Consider the following 11,648-nt stretch of genomic DNA (forward strand, 5'->3'; position numbering starts at 1 on the left):
CATAAATACGTTGGGTATTGCCGGTCAAACGAGAAAAGAGAAAAACCGGTGGGAGGTGGGACGAAGAAAAACTGGTTGAAAACAAACCGGTTGAAAATAAACCGGTTGAAAGTGGGGGGGGGGACTATTCAACCAATTCGTCCATTAGGAGTAGAGATACATGATTCTTCAAGAGCAAATTTCAGAGAAAGTATAAAACATGAAAGGCTTTAAGTTGTACTATTGAGACCATACCACCATATCTTCATTTAATTTCTTTGGAAACCTAAATGTCTAAGAGGATGGTACATGTGAGAAGCTGTGAATCCACAAAAAAGAAACTAAACTAACTTTCAGACAAACATTTCCAAGTTTGGAAGCCACAAAGAAGCAACCCAGATCTCTCGTTGTAGTGCTTGTACATGTCCTTAATCCTGCATCCACAGCCCATAATTTTTCAACACCTAAATCCACGAAATCCAACTGAAGGAAATCATGGCAGAAACATGCGTCGTGGCTTACGTCTTCGAGAAGGACTTCTTGGCATTCTTGTGCAGGTTGGACACAATAATCCTCGCTGCGAGCTGCAGAAGAACCACACAGGCACCTTCCTTCACCTTGCCCTTTGGGAGGAGGGGGGCAACACTTGCAGCGTCGCGACAAGGCTTGCTCCGAGTGTAGTCATCAATACTTTCCATTATTCAACCGGTACTCAGATGGATAGAACTGAACACTTGACTCAAGACCAATGGTGCTTGCCTTGTCTGTTGAGTAACCTGCGCTTGAAGGCCAACCTATTGCATAATAGCATCCAGAAGAACTTTTGTTGGAATCTTAACGTTTTCCATCGCGGCGTACTGGTGACAGAGAGAAAGACACTGTAAGCAAGTGTTGGAAGCTAGGCTACAAATTGATTATTATGAACCGTACAAATTTGCCACTAAGGTAACACTATATATATAGTCCTTAACCAAATTTGCTACAGAGCTCCCACTCACTTTCTTGTAAATACATGCTTCTCCAAAAGTCTGTATAAAACCAAATGCTTTGATCACACTATCAAAACGTTTATTCCAACTCCGAGAGGCTTGCACCAGTCCATAAATGGATCGCTGGAGCTTGCACACTTTGTTAGCTCCCTTTGGATTGACAAAACCTTCTGGTTGCATCATATACAACTCTTCTTCCAGAAATCCATTCAGGAATGCAGTTTTGACATCCATTTGCCAAATTTCATAATCATAAAATGCGGCAATTGCTAACATGATTCGGACAGACTTAAGCATCGCTACGGGTGAGAAGGTCTCATCGTAGTCAACCCCTTGAACTTGCCGAAAACCTTTTGCGACAAGTCAAGCTTTGTAGACAGTAACATTACCGTCAGCGTCAGTCTTCTTCTTGAAGATCCATTTATTCTCAATTTCTTGCCGATCATCGGGCAAGTCAACCAAAGTCCATACTTTGTTCTCATACATGGATTCCATCTCAGATTTCATGGCTTCAAGCCATTTTGCGGAATCTGGGCTCACCATCGCTTCTTCATAGTTCGTAGGTTCATCATGATCTAGTAGCATGATTTCCAGAACAGGATTACCGTACCACTCTGGCGCGGATCTCACTCTGGTTGATCTACGAGGTTCAGTAGTATCTTGTTTTGAAGTTTCATGATCATTATCATTAGCTTCCTCACTAACTGGTGTAGGTGTCACTGAAACAGTTTTCTGTGATGTACTACTTTCCAATAAGGGAGCAGGTACAGTTACCTCATCAAGTTCTACTTTCCTCCCACTCACTTCTTTCGAGAGAAACTCCTTCTCTAGAAAGTTTCCGAATTTAGCAACAAAAGTCTTGCCTTCGGATCTGTGATAGAAGGTGTATCCAATAGTTTCCTTTGGATATCCTATGAAGACACATTTCTCCGATTTGGGTTCGAGCTTATCAGGTTGAAGCTTTTTCACATAAGCATCGCAGCCCCAAACTTTCAGAAATGACAACTTTGGTTTCTTGCCAAACCACAGTTCATAAGGCGTCGTCTCAACGGATTTTGATGGTGCCCTATTTAACGTGAATGCGGCCGTCTCTAGAGCGTATCCCCAAAACGATAGCGGTAAATCAGTAAGAGACATCATAGATCGCACTATATCTAGTAAAGTACGATTAAGACGTTCGGACACACCATTACGTTGTGGTGTTCCGGGTGGCGTGAGTTGCGATACTATTCCACAAATTTTCAAATGTACACCAAACTCGTAACTCAAATATTCTCCTCCATGATCAGATCGTAGAAACTTTATTTTCTTGTTACGATGATTTTCAACTTCACTCTGAAATTCCTTGAACTTTTCAAATGTTTCAGACTTATGTTTCATTAAGTAGATATACCCATATCTGCTTAAATCATTTGTGAAGGTGAGAAAATAACGATATCCGCCACGAGCCTCAACATTCATCGGACCACATACATCTGTATGTATGATTTCCAACAAATCTGTTGCTCTCTCCATAGTACCGGAGAACGGTGTTTTGGTCATCTTGCCCATGAGGCACGGTTCGCAAGTACCAAGTGATTCATAATCAAGTGGTTCCAAAAGTCCACCAGAATGGAGTTTCTTCATGCGCTTTACACTGATATGACCTAAACGGCGGTGCCACAAATAAGTTGCACTCTCATTATCAACTCTGCATCTTTTGGCTTCAACATTATGAATATGTGTGTTACTACTATCGAGATTCAACAAGAATAGACCACTCTTCAAGGGTGCATGACCATAAAAGATATTACTCATATAAATAGAACAACCATTATTCTCTGATTTAAATGAATAACCGTCTCGCATCAAACAAGATCCGGATATAATGTTCATGCTTAACACTGCCACTAAATAACAATTATTTAGGTCTAATACTAATCCCGAAGGTAGATGTAGAGGTAGCGTGCCGACTGCGATCACATCGACTTTGGAACCGTTTCCCACGCGCATCGTCACCTCGTCCTTAACCAATTTTTGCTTGATCCGTAGTCCCTGTTTCGAGTTGCAAATATTAGCAACAGAACCAGTATCAAATACCCAGGTGCTACTGCGAGCATTAATAAGGTACACATCAATAACATGTATATCACATATACCTTTGTTCACCTTGCCATCCTTCTTATCCGCCAAATACTTGGGGCAGTTCCTCTTCCAGTGACCAGTCTGCTTGCAATAGAAGCACTCAGTTTCAGGCTTAGGTCCAGGTTTGGGTTTCTTCTCTTGAGTAGCAACTTGCTTGCTGTTCTTTTTGAAGTTCCCCTTCTTCTTCCCATTGCCCTTTTTCTTGAAAATAGTGGTCTTATTGACCATCAACACTTGATGCTCCTTCTTGATTTCTACCTCCGCAGCTTTCAGCATTGCGAAGAGCTCGGGAATAGTCTTGTTCATCCCTTGCATATTATAGTTTATCACGAAGCTCTTGTAGCTTGGTGGCAGTGATTGAAGAATTCTGTCAATGACGCAATCATCTGGAAGATTAACTCCCAATTGAATCAAGTGATTATTATACCCAGACATTTTGAGTATATGCTCACTGACAGAACTATTCTCCTCCATCTTGCAGCTATAGAACTTATTGGAGACTTCATATCTCTCAATCCGGGCATTTGCTTGAAATATTAACTTCAACTCCTGGAACATCTCATATGCTCCATGACGTTCAAAACGTCGTTGAAGTCCCGATTCTAAGCTGTAAAGCATGGCACACTGAACTATCGAGTAGTCATCAGCTTTGCTCTGCCAGACGTTCATAACATCCGGCGTTGCTCCTGCAGCAGGCCTGGCACCCAGCGGTGCTTCCAGGACGTAATTCTTCTGTGCAGCAATGAGGATAATCCTCAAGTTACGGACCCAGTCCGTGTAATTGCTACCATCATCTTTCAACTTTGCTTTCTCAAGGAACGCATTAAAATTCAACGGAACAACAGCACGAGCCATCTATCTACAATCAAACATAAACAAGCAAGATACTAATTAGGTACTAAGTTTCATGATAAATTTAAGTTTAATTAATCAAATTAATTAAAGAACTCCCACTTAGATAGACATCCCTCTAATCCTCTAAGTGATTACGTGATCCAAATCAACTAAACCATAATCGATCATCACGTGAGATGGAGTAGTTTTCAATGGTGAACATCGTTATGTTGATCATATCTACTATATGATTCACGCTCGACCTTTCGGTCTCCGTGTTCCGAGGCCATATCTGTATATGCTTGGCTCGTCAAGTATAACCTGAGTATTCCGCGTGTGCAACTGTTTTGCACCCGTTGTATTTGAACGTAGAACCTATCACACCCGATCATCACGTGGTGTCTCAGCACGAAGAACTTTCGCAACGGTGCATACTCAGGGAGAACACTTCTTGATAATTTAGTGAGAGATCATCTTATAATGCTACCGTCAATCAAAGCAAGATAAGATGCATAAAAGGATAAACATCACATGCAATCAATATAAGTGATATAATATGGCCATCATCATCTTGTGCTTGTGATCTCCATCTCCGAAGCACCGTCGTGATCATCATCGTCACCGGCGTGACACCTTGATCTCCATCGTAGCATCGTTGTCGTCTCGCCAAGCTCGTGCTTCTACGACTATCGCTACCGCTTAGTGATAAAAGTAAAGCATTACACCGTGATTGCATTGCATACAATAAAACGACAACCATAAGGCTCCTGCCAGTTGCCGATAACTCGGTTAGAAAACATGATCATCTCATACAATAAAATTCAGCATCATGTCTTGACCATATCACATCACAACATGCCCTGCAAAAACAAGTTAGACGTCCTCTACTTTGTTGTTGCAAGTTTTACGTGGCTACTATGGGCTTAAGCAAGAACCAATCTCACCTACGCATCAAAACCACAACGATAGTTTGTCAAATAGACTCCGTTTTAACCTTCGCAAGGACCGGGCGTTGCCATACTTGGTTCAACTAAAGTTGGAGAGACAGTCACCTGCAAGCCACCTATGTGCAAAGCACGTCGGGGGAACCGGTCTCGCGTAAGCGTACGCGTAATGTTGGTCCGGGTCGTCTCGTCCAACAATGCCGCCGAACCAAAGTATGACATGCTGGTAGGCAGTATGACTTATATCGCCCACAACTCACTTGTGTTCTACTCGTGCATATAACATCAACATAAATAACCTAGGCTCGGATACCACTGTTGGGTTTCGTAGTAATTTCAAAAAAATTCCTACGCACACGCAAGATCATGTGATGTATAGCAATGAGAGGGAAGAGTGTTGTCTACGTACCCACGCAGACCGACTGCGGAAGCGTTGACACAACATAGAGGAAGTAGTCGTACGTCTTCACGATCCAACCGATCAAGCACCGAAACTACGGCACCTCCGAGTTCGAGCACACGTACAGCTCGATGACGATCCCCGGACTCCGATCCAGCAAAGTGTCGGGGAAGAGTTCCGTCAGCACGACGGCGTGGTGATGATCTTGATGTACTACAGCAGCAGGGCTTCGCCTAAACTCCGCTATAGTATTGTCGAGGACTATGGTGGCTGGGGGCACCGCACACGGCTAAGGAATAGATCACGTGGATCAACTTGTGTGTTCTAGGGTGCCTCTGCCTCAGTATATAAAGGACTAGAGGGGGGAAGCTGGCCGGCCAAGGTGTGGCGCGCCAGGAGAGTCCTACTCCCTCTGGGAGTAGGATTCTCCCCCCCCCCCCAATCCTAGTTGGAATAGGATTTGCGGAGGGGGAAAAGAGAGAGAGGGGGCCGGCCACCTCTCCTAGTCCTAATAGGACTAGGGGAAGGGGGAGGCGCGCAGCCCATGTAGGGCTGCCTCTTCTCTTTTCCACTAAGGCCCATCATGGCCCATTTAGCTCCCGGGGGGTTCCGGTAACCTTCCCGGTACTCCGGTAAAATCCCGATTTCACCCGGAACACTTCTGATATCCAAACATAGGCTTCCAATATATCAATCTTTACGTCTCGACCATTTCAAGACTCCTCGTCATGTCCGTGATCACATCCGGGACTCCGAACAACCTTCGGTACATCAAAATGCATAAACTCATAATATAACTGTCATCGTAACCTTAAGCGTGCGGACCCTACGGGTTCGAGAACAATGTAGACATGACCGAGACATGTCTCCGGTCAATAACCAATAGCGGGACCTGGATGCCCATATTGGCTCCTACATATTCTACGAAGATCTTTATCGGTCAGACCGCATAACAACATACGTTGTTCCCTTTGTCATCGGTATGTTACTTGTCCGAGATTCGATCGTCGGTATCCCATACCTAGTTCAATCTCGTTGCCGGCAAGTCTCTTTACTTGTTCCGTAATACATCATCTCGCAACTAACTCATTAGTTGCAATGCTTGCAAGGCTTATGTGATGTGCATTACCGAGAGGGCCCAGAGATACCTCTCCGACAATCGGAGTGACAAAACCTAATCTCGAAATACGCCAACCCAACATGTACCTTTGGAGACACCTGTAGTACTCCTTTATAATCACCCAGTTACGTTGTGACGTTTAGTAGTACCCAAAGTGTTCCTCCGGTAAACGGGAGTTGCATAATCTCATAGTTACAGGAACATGTATAAGTCATGAAGAAAGCAATAGCAACATACTAAACGATCGGGTGCTAAGCTAATGGAATGGGTCATGTCAATCAGATCATTCTCTTAATGATGTGATCCCGTTAATCAAATAACAACTCATTGTTCATGGTTAGGAAACATAACCATCTTTGATTAACGAGCTAGTCAAGTAGATGCATACTAGTGAAACTTTGTTTGTCTATGTATTCACACATGTATTATGTTTCCGGTTAATACAATTCTAGCATGAATAATAAACCTTTTATCATGATTATAAGGAAATAAATAATAACTTTATTATTGCCTCTAGGGCATATTTCCTTCACTGATAGAGTGGTGTGTTAAGTGGATGAGCAGGATAGGTAGATAACTTACTTTGCAAGCAAAATTCTAGGTGTGAATGCACTGTTTTGTTGGGGTTTCAGCATTCAACGTTTTCATATTACCATACATTATGTACTTAGATATATATCTCAATACCATTCATTCCTTGACTCTAATGGCGGGGTTAGTGTGTTTCCTCTGCGACCAATGCAAGGACTGTGCTGGCCATACTTCTTAGATATCTCACTACTACTGCAATGCATCTACTCGAGGCAGGGTTGGCACTGTTGCCTTGAGGATGTCTGATTGGAGAACACCATCATCCTCCCCTTGGTCTTTGATGTCTTGGTAGAGTGGTGGATCACGAGCAGGGTCCTCATTTCAAAGAAGAAGCGGTGAGGTTTTGATTCTCTGGTCATGTTAACCGGCTGGAGCCTTTATTATTTGCCAACACTAATATGTGACCACTCAAATCTTATCTGATATGCTTCTTTGGAAGCTGGCCAGAGGAACCGGAGTTGCTGCATGTGGGAGTAGTTCCATTTGTATCTAGGAGTGATGTATTATTGGTGTTCCTATTATTACGACAGCTCTCTTGTAACATTACTTGCTTTCTCCTTCTATAATAAATATTGTAAGCAATTTGCGTGCTCTAAAAAAACAAGGTCGGGTTAGTACTCACCTCGTCCTATAAGAGGCTATTGTGTATGCACATGGTTGACTTGGCAGCAGAGACTCATTAATTCAGTATCAATGTTAACTGTGCCTCTCTGCTTATTTTGAACACTCTGCTTTTGAGTTGCATATAGTTTATGTTCGTCAATTAGTTGACAACCTTACACCTTAACATAGCTGAGAATTATTATTGTGCGTATAACTGGACAGAAAATTAATTGATTCAAACTTGGAGATGGTGAAGAAGTTGGTTGGAAACAGCAAAAAAGAAGCAGGCTGGACTTAAGGTCGACAACTTGATGTGCATGAGGAGTAGGCATAGGCGAGCATGGCTGCACAGAGCAGTGACATTAGCCGGTGACCGGCCAACACGGCCTCGACGAGGATGCTCCACCCCATGCTTGCCATTGTTCTGCACCACCGAGGTTTTGTTTTTTCCCCTTCTCTTTCCTTCCTCCAATCTTCAGTCGAGCTGGATGAACAGAAACAAACTATCTCTTCTATTTGTAGATGAAGAAGTTGTCTGGCTTACCAGCCGCCTGAGCACCCAGATCTTCGCGCCCGACTATTGAAGAAGCCTTGGGCTGATTAAGCTATCCCAAACAAGGTACATACATCCCCGTTGGCCAAGGTTCACAGATTTTTAAATTAAATATGTGCTGAAAATTCACCATTATATCTGTGGTTATCATCTGAAATTAAATATGCAGCTGTGACCTACTCCCTTCGTCCCAAAATAAGTGTCTCAACTTTAGTACAACTTTGTACTGAAGTTAGTAAAAAGTTGAGACACGTATTTCGGGACTGAGAGAGTAGATAATATTCAGAGACTATTTCTCACTATTGTCCAAAATTTGTTTGAGAGAAGTAGTCCAAATTTTGTTTGAGAGAACAGAAAGCTTATAGTCATCACGAGAAAAAAGTTGTCGTGGATGTTGATGCTCGAGCTGATACGAGAAAAATAGTTGCTTTTATCAGAGGCTACGACATACCTGGGCAAGCTTCAAACTTTACTATCCAAACTTTGTTGTAAGTGTCTGACTCCTTTGTCGTGTACTTGTGTATTTTTGCAGCTTCTCATGTAACAGCTATTGGAGTCTATTTTTTTACAGGAGTAGGAAACTTATGTTATGTTTGGTTCTTAATCACTGCAATGAGATCATAATAGACAGGAAGAATAGTTACATCTTCTCCTATGCTTAGTGTTAATTTTAATTGTTGTTCTGAAAGTTTTATTTACGGAAACTAAAAGTAATTATCCTTGTCCTCCATTTGCAGTCAGATGATGCCTGCGGCCCTAGGGAACCATGGTATGACTTGCATTCAAAAATTGATGATCCAACAGCTTATGATGTTCTACAGAATTTTCAGGAGCGTTGGTTGAAGGCATCGAAACGCCATGGCAAATATCCTCTGAATATTCTCGAGATGAACCCATGAAACAGATTTGGAAACATTTATGGATCAATAAATCTTAATATTTGATCCACATTAGCTAATAATTGTTATAGCTTATGATCTTATTGAGTTTAGGGTCGCTTATTATCTTATAGCTAAAGACACAAGCTGTTGAAAAATATCATGGAAGTAAGTACTTTTCTCCCTCTCCACTTTCGTCGGTGACAAGTTCAGTTTTTTTTTGTATTGATGGATCAAGTCGTGTTGGTTTAACTTCATAGTATAAGGAACTTGCAGTTATTTTTTGTTCATTATCTTATAAGCTACATAAAATAGCAGTATCATCTTGAAGCTGGTGATGGATTAGTGGCCCCGGGTATTCCTGGTAGTGCAAACATATATTCATTTTTGTGAACTGAAAATGGGGGATATAGTATGTGTGATGAGTGGGATGGGAAAGGTTCAATAAGGCCTTGTACAATGGGAGGTGCTTAGGAGAGGTGCTTAGAGAAATAAACCAGGATTTCCTTAAGCACCGGTGCTTATTTGTACAGGGTAGATGCTTAACTAAGCGTCTCTTCTATAGAAATAGACACCGGTGCTTCAGAAAAACCCGGTTTATTTTTCTAAGCACCTCCCTAAGCATCTCCCATTGTACAAGGCCTAAGGAGACATGAGTAGATTGGTTTTCTGTACCATATCAACATAATGTACTTTTAGTTTTCAAATTCTGATGTGAGCGTACGACTGACCCTGTCATATTGGGTATAAAGAATTTTCCTTTTTCATCATGCCTCCTTGTACATGTTCTTTCGTGAGATTAAGAAAGAAAAAGCAAAATGGTTCAATTGCATAGGATGCATAAATACAACATTTTGCAACTGAATTAGTTCAGTGTTGTTTTTCCGTAAGAATAAACACAATATTTTGTAGGTTATGTTAGCTGGAATCCGGACTGCATGCTTAGAAATTGCAAATTTTTAAAAATTAGATTAAACAAATATAGTTGAATCATACTCCATATTACTCAGTGAAACGGAGGCACGGTGGATTCACTTGGCAAACTCTGAGCGGGTGTTAGAGTGAACACTCTCAGGGCGGGGAGGTGGTCGGACATCACTAATGCCGCCACGGCCAACGGACGAAGAATAGAGTTCCTTTCTGCTTTCCCGTGCATGGATGAATGATTGGAGGAGGAGAAGGTGAGCTTGCTTGGAGAAGTATACATGATGAGAGCTATATGTTTGAATAATGGTATACTATATGTTTTATTGTCCTGTGGCCAATTTGAATTGCACACATATCACCCGTTGAGGGGAAAGGAAAAAAAAGTAACACACATGATCGGCTTTCCTGCTCGCCTTCTTCTTTTCTCTTCTCTGGCGGTACCATCTCTCCCATCACCAGTCCTCCCGGCATCTCCAATGCGGCAAGAGATGAAGATGGACGTGCCGACGCGCGTCGACCACCACAAAATAGGCCCGGTCGATCTTGCTACATAGAAGAGCCCCCGAACTTCGGGTGTTTTCGCGCTCACGCATGAGCTTCATGGTGACGTCGCCAAGCAAGAGAACTAGAGGAGATCGATGAACGAATCGATGCACGTTTCCCAATTAGAATATTTATTTAATTATCCTATTTTTTGTTGTTTCGTGGCAACACATGGGAATTCAGTTAGGTTGATTAAGATCTATTTTTGTCTTACCCCTTTTTATTAGGTTGATTATGATCGTTTTTTGTCCTACCTGTTGCAATAGGCATTGGAGTGGGATTTGGGTAGCATTGTGTTTTTCTAAGGAAGGCCATCATGGCTCTCTTGCATTATTTATGAGATTACATCGAAGAAAGGGGTTCATCGACCCAGTACGATGTTTTCTTATAATTAAAACAAAATACAGCTAACTATTGGATCATATGATTTACTTCACTTTGAGAGTGCTTTAATTTTCCCTCCTCATTTAATTGTCAAAACTTAAGCATGTTAGAGAATCACAATGGTTAATGGGAAGGTGGGATATGCGAGAGGCACTTTAGCACTTGTTGTAATGTGCTCGTGGTATTTCTCGCCTTCTACCCATAGTAACACATGAACATTTCTTTATTAAAAAAACACATGAACATTTCTTTGTCATAGTAGACGCATGGTGAAAGTGAGGTGGGTTTTGAAGGAGAGGGCTCCAACGAGAAATGTCCCTGTGGTGGGAAACCGAGCCGGAAGAGAATGGTCCTGTAGGAAAAGAAAAGGGTGAGTCATGGGTTGGTTTCCTTTTGTGTTGGGCCCGCGTGTTGGAGACAACATGTCGGATAGTCTGAACAACCACATTTCTCTCACACATATGGTTTGGATTTGGGGGATCCCAGACAAACGGTTCAATTTTGGCGAGCCCGCTGGGCATCTGTACACGTCCGGACGTACGAGAGAAAAATGAACTTCGACCTTGAAGACGACCTTAATCATTTATTTATTTACTTATATGCATTGTATCCCGTAGAAACGCACGGGCATTCTACTAGTTAACTTTAAGAGTTCAATATTAATCATGGGGGTTTGGGGCGGGGGCAGTCGACCCGATGGCTGGCGAAGTTAACGGTCTCGGGCGGCTGGAAATTCGGCGGGTGGCGGCGGCACAGCGCGAGGATGGGACAGGCGGAAA

At 42.4% G+C, this 11,648-nt stretch overlaps 1 long non-coding RNA gene across 1 annotated transcript; it reads right to left on the reverse strand.

The window, feature by feature from the left end:
• Positions 1-222: 222 nt before the first annotated feature.
• LOC119314763 lies at positions 223-831 on the reverse strand. Its single transcript, XR_005152444.1, has 2 exons — positions 502-831; positions 223-413 (listed from the first exon to the last, which is right to left on the reverse strand). It is a non-coding gene; the product is annotated as an uncharacterized LOC119314763 (long non-coding RNA).
• Between the last annotated feature and the right edge of the window lie 10,817 nt (positions 832-11,648).

Source organism: Triticum dicoccoides, chromosome 6A (assembly GCF_002162155.2).
Source record: "Triticum dicoccoides isolate Atlit2015 ecotype Zavitan chromosome 6A, WEW_v2.0, whole genome shotgun sequence".
Taxonomy (NCBI): domain Eukaryota; kingdom Viridiplantae; phylum Streptophyta; class Magnoliopsida; order Poales; family Poaceae; genus Triticum; species Triticum dicoccoides.